This window comes from Hordeum vulgare, chromosome 4H (genome assembly GCF_904849725.1).
Source record: "Hordeum vulgare subsp. vulgare chromosome 4H, MorexV3_pseudomolecules_assembly, whole genome shotgun sequence".
Lineage (NCBI taxonomy): Eukaryota > Viridiplantae > Streptophyta > Magnoliopsida > Poales > Poaceae > Hordeum > Hordeum vulgare.
In genome coordinates this window covers 165,936,593-165,942,897 of record NC_058521.1, presented here as the reverse complement: position 1 = coordinate 165,942,897, position 6,305 = coordinate 165,936,593, and positions in this window count along the sequence as shown.

Here is a 6,305-nt window from a genome sequence, read left to right as displayed (position 1 = left end):
TTGACCGCATCTTTTATAATAAACGGATTATGCACAACTGGCAACACAGGGTTTCCTCCTTCATCTATCTTCACACAATATTCCATTTGAAGAACATGCTGCATAAAAAAGAAATAAATGGGTCATGACAAAAAATAAGGTGTAAAAATTCAGTATGAAAGAAAAAGAAATACGGAGAAACAAAAAAAAATATGGTAAACACATTTATCGTGATGAATAAAGGTGTAAGTAGCACGCGATCACCAGAACGATAAATTAAGATCAACTAAGGGTCTTTCTTCGAGTACGAAGTGGTAATATTCATCAGATACAAGTGAAGGAAAGCTCATTTGCCAAATGTTTTAAAGATGTAGTCAACTGAGGTATGTTCAATATCATCAAGTGGGCTTTCCACCATGAACAATGCACTACTACGGTAAAGACATCATAAGACAAATACACACAACATATCAAACCAAATATAAAAACAAAAACTAAGCACACAAAAGGATGAAGGACAAGCACATGTAAATTACTCATGGTATTTGGTCCTGAACTCTTGGTTGAGAACGAGATCCATTATCTTCCTCGCCTCATATAGATACCTGAATCTACAAGGATTCAATTTCTCTAGAGAGTATCTATACTTAACAAGTCGCTCCACTACCCTCTTGATTGATACCACAGTACGAGGATCAACGGTAGGAAGATTCATAGCTGCATTCTTAGTCCTCTTTGCAATGGGTCGCAATGGCATCATGAAATCTTCATCAACATGACATACCTCATGTGAAGAGCCAACCTGGGCATCCGTGTTTGCACCAACCCGAGTGATAGAACCAGACTTATCAAGAGAGATTTCAAAAACACAATCCTCCGTACATGCTTGAGAAACTTGAGTCTCAAAAAGGTATGTAGAGCCTCAATCAAGCCCATCATCAAAACCTGAAAAAACAAGCAGAAACAACATTTTAACACATAGCTCACTTGTCCAGCGCAAACAAATCAGTCAATTATAAAACGAAAATACATTAGATGAAGCTCACTTATGTAAAAAATTGTAGTTCACTATAATCTCACATGCAACTCTCAGGTAAAAAACACAGGTCATTATAAAGTAGGTATGCAACTCACTTATACAGTTTGTATCAGCTCACTTACACCGAAACTGAAGTTCACTAACAAAAACCAGCACAAGAAAACCTAGTACCTAAGCAGGGGCAACAAGTAGCCAACAAAAATAAAATAAGAGGGCGTAAGTAGTTCACTAACACAACCTTTATCTTTAAATATTAAAAGTGATGATAGATCCAAGGAACACTTCGCTGATGTAAGCCAACTGTACATCATGGCCTTCCTAATGTAGCCAATGCGTTGCCCCATAAAGTGAGCAACACAAACACTGTCCCATGTTTGGAAGAATTAACACATATAGAACCCACAATCATGCATGCCAAAGAACAAAAAACAACATCACAAACGTATAAAAAAAGCATTTGTGCAGATTGGTGAGAGAGGGGGCTACAAGAAACATACACATTTGGATGAAGTGTGACAGGCACGTGTTTCAACGAAAAACTAGCAAGTGTGGGAGGACTTAGGGGCTTATCACAACTATTTCTACCTTCTTTCCATACTCGCTTGATATTTTTAACCATCCTCCTAAAAACCCTATTTGCTTCATCAGTGCCAGGTTTATTGAGCGAGTCAAGAAATTCAATCCACTTTTCCTTCAAATTCAAGGCAACTACACAATAATGTCCAACAGTCTGTCCTTCATTCTTGTTTGGCGGATCAAATGTTGCAAACAAGACTTGTTGCAGTTCAAATATATGTTATGCTCTTAGCCATCTATCACTTAAACAATACACAAGAAAAAAAGAAATCCACCACAAAAGCAAATGATTTTGACCACATAAAACATTACTCACCATATCCTTTTCATCAACACGTTTGTCAGCTCTTAAAGAGAACATCAATTTCACCGCCTTGCCTAGGCTACCGCCATTTGTAAGTGCATCTAATGCCCTTAGTGATTTTGGTGGTTTTAAGACTTATAGGTTAGGAGACTAATGTATTTGTAAGTGTACACATGCTCTATAAGTCGTTGAGCAGTTTGAGTTAGGCGATGAATATTGACCCCTAACAATGTATGTCTTCGGCTGAAGACTTTGGTCTTACCTTGAATAATTTGACCGCGAAGAAATTGCGGTGAAATTGATATTCCACATGAAGATATTAAAGATGAGGAATTCAGTGGTTCGTGAAGAAAAAGTGTCTGAAGACTTGGAAGCATGAAGATTTATTCTTTCTGTTTCATTTTATTTACTCTTGAGTCATAGGAACACCGAACTGTTAAAGGGGGTTGAAGTAATACTACAGAGTTAATTTCCTCATGATGCTCAACCCAAGCCTAAACCTACCAAAGTCTCAACGTGAGGAATATGAGAGACATGAGGACTTTCACAGTTGAAAGTTCCGACCATTGCCACGACACGCGCCACCTCACTGATCTTATCCACCAAACGGTCACAATATTTGAGGGCATTTATGTAAAATCATGTCGAGATGCTCCCAGGCTATAAATAGCCGCCCCCACAACCACTAGCTAGTCGGCTGCTCTGAGAGAAACTGACACTTGTCATTTAGAGCGACCCAAATTCCTCAGAGTCTTCAAGAGAAAATCATCAAGTGAGGAAATACCCCAAACACCAAACCCAAAACCAAAAACCAAGTGATTGAGCATCACTGAAGAATTTGTTCCTGTGTGGAACTGAAGCCTTTTACCTTTGAGGATTGTGCATCCTCCAAACGGTTAGGCGTCATGGTCTAGAGCATCCAACCGTCAACCGTGGTTCGCCGGGTGACCGAGTTTGTGAGGGTTTGGAAGTCTGCCTTGAAGACTTACCACGAGTGTTGGGCGAGGACTGTGTGTCCTTAGATCAAGGAGAATATGCTAGGGACTGTGTGTCCTTTGGTTTCAATACCAAGCCGCTCCAAACCAGACGTACAACTATCACAACAGTTGGAACTGGGTCATCAACCACTGTCTTCATCGTGATACGGGTTCTACTTATTTAATTCTTTCATTTCCTCAGAATTGTATGTTGAAGACTTTCATCTGTGCTGTTTGAAGAATTTGTCTGAAGACTTCCTATGAATTTCCTCAACCTCAAATTCTTCATTCGAGTTAATCTTCACCTGCGTTCTGTGTACCTGCGTATTGTGCAAACCGATTCTCATAATCTTCACCAAGTAATCTGTTGTAGTAGTCTTTGCACTTCTGATACTGCGCTATTTCCACTGCACGTAATTCATCATTGAGGAATTTCCTCACAAGGAATTTCCTCAGCGACGAAATTCTAAAAATCGCCTATTCACCCCCCTTTAGTCGATATAACGCACTTTCAATTGGTATCAGAGAAGGTACTCCCTTGTTGTGTGTGATTTTGGTTTAACCACCTCGAGTTTTAGTTATGTCTAGAGCACGTATGATCAAGGTTACCATAGGATGTCCTACCTTCGAAGGAAAGGACTTTCCCTACTGGAAGACCAAGATGAAGATGCACCTTCATGCTATTGACAATGATCTTTGGTACATTGTGGAACATGGTATTCCCTCCATCACTGCTACTATCTCTGCCGCTGATGTGAAGAAATTCAAGCTACTTGATTCTCAAGCGAAGAATATCATCTGTGGCCATCTGAGCAAAGGTCATTATGACAGAATGAGTGTTGTGGGCACATCGAAGCTTATCTAGGATAGGTTGTCCAAAGTCAATGAAAGAATCTCAACTCAACATGACTCTCGTGTTGATGTTATTCGCAATCTCTTCAAGAGGCTTGACAATGAAAGCTGGCAAGATACCTTTGATCGCCTCAGAGACATCTCAAATGAACTACAAGCACTGGGAGCTCGAGACATCACTGACCATGAAGTTGTGAAGAAACTGCTAAGATCTCTTGATCCATCATTTGATACACTGGTTCTGATGATTCAAGAAAGAGGAGACTATAAGATGCTTGATCCTGCTGATATACTTGAAAGACTCAATACTCATGAATTCCAACAGGAAGAAAAGAGAGATCTGGATGGACAAAGCTACTCAAGACCTCGTGCGCTGAAGGCTAAAGCTATCTCCTTATCTGAAGAAGAAGACTCAGATTGCAGCATTGGTGATCCTGAAGAACTTGGACAGGAGCTTGCAATGCTCATGAGGAAATTCCAGAAGTTTACAAGGCGTGGCCAGTTTGGTAAATATTCAAGAAGAGATATGAGGAAATCAGAATCTTCATCTGAGGACTACAAGAACGAACTTGTCACAAATGTAAGAAATGTGGTCATTATATAGCTGACTGTCCTCGCTGGGTAAAAGAATCAAAGCAAAAGAAATACAAGGATGAAAGTTCTGATGACTCGAAGAAAAAGAAGAAATCTTCAAAATCCTCATCCTCCGAGTCCTCATCGCACAAGAAGACTAGTTTCAGAAAGGCTTCAACACTCATTGGCAAGGAAATTGATTCAGAGGAAGAATCTGAGGAATGTGATGAAAATGAAGGTTTAGAAGAAGATTCAGAGTCTGTTGTGGCAAGTCTTGCACTGGCTACCACATTCGTCAGCAAGTCAATCTTCAACCTTGAAGAAAATGATAACACTATCTACACTGATGGATATGCTGATGACATCGCTCCAACCTATTGCTTCATGGCAAAAGGTTCTAAGGTACCAAATGACACTTCCTCCTCTCAATCAAGTGACTGTGAACCTCATGATTATAAAAAAGCCAGTTACAGTAAACTTGCCAACATTGCAACTAAACAACAAAGTGCCATTGAAAAGCTTCAAAAACTTCTAGACAGAAGCGATGATTTATGAAATGAATCGCACTCAAGTCCTCACTGAAGATGTGAAAAGTCTTCAGTCTAGATTTGATAGTCTTCAAGATCGTTATGGCACACTCTTGGCTGATCATGAGAAACTTTCCTATGAATTTCTTCAAAGGAAAGTTGATCTTGAGAAGTTGAAGAAGTCTCATAATGATCTTCAAATGGAAAACGAATCATTACTTTCCCAACATATCAGTGCCGCTCAGGTTGAATTTACTCCACCATGTCTCAAATGCATTGAACGTGAAACTGCTAATTCTTCACCAGAATCATATAATGCTTCTATCGCTTCAAATTCTTCAACTGTTCCTGCCGTATTAAATTCTTCACTTGAGGAAACCACAAATGCTACTGACGAAAATGCAGGGCTGAAGGAATTGTATGTGACAGGCATATACAAAAGTCTCAAAGGGCATCAAACCCTTTGCGATGTGCTCAAAAAGAAGATCTTGAACAGGAACCCGAGGAAAGAAGGAATTGCCTTCGAGAGGAAATTGAATGCTGATGGAGCATACTGGAAACCTGATCAGTATCCCAAAACCTCATGGGTTGCTGCTAAAGGTCCTCCCATCGATCCATCCTCTCTAACAGGCTTTGCATGTGAATTATCCTATTCCTCAGATGAGTCATTTGACTCCAACTATAAACTGTTCAAAAATCAATCTGGTGAAGTATTTGCTCGATATGTTGGAACTAACTGCGGGAATGGACCACCCGTAAGGAAAATCTGGGTCCCCAAAAGTTGCTTGGAAAATCTTCAGGTGAATGTCCTCATGACACCACCTGCGAAGAATCTGAACCCCAGATCAAATTCCTTAGGTGGACCAAAGTCTTCAAGAGGATCAAAATCCTCGAATAGTCAACACTATACTCGTACTCGTGCTAATGCTTCTGATATGCAGGGAAATTACAAGGGATATGAATATGTGCATTATTCCTCGAATCATTATGTTCATAAATCCTCAAAGAACTTCTCTGCCTATTCATTTTAGTACTCAAACCCCCCTACTGTGAAACGAAGTGCATTAGCTTCAATGCCCCCTTTCTCATATGGTGCTCGCAGGATGATGAACTCTTTGCCACCCCTTCACATGTGGGTGGTGAAGAAATTGAACTAATCACTTCTGCAGGTCAGGTCTCCAGATGAAAGACATCATCTGAAGAATTTGCTGGAGACCTAAGGACAATGCTTGATTCGACGCAACCTAAAACTGATGAAATGATAACATTTCACACGTCCTTAAATTTACTGTGATGATGAAATTCCTATCTGATGAAATTGAAATCGTATTCTTCAAGTATGAAGCATATGAGATGGTAAGCTATACTAATTCATCTCCAGGATGACAAACCAAAGAACAGTGAGTGGGTTCTTGATAGTGGTTGCACAAACCATATGACTGGTGATAAAAGCTTGTTAGTGAATATGCCACTGACTC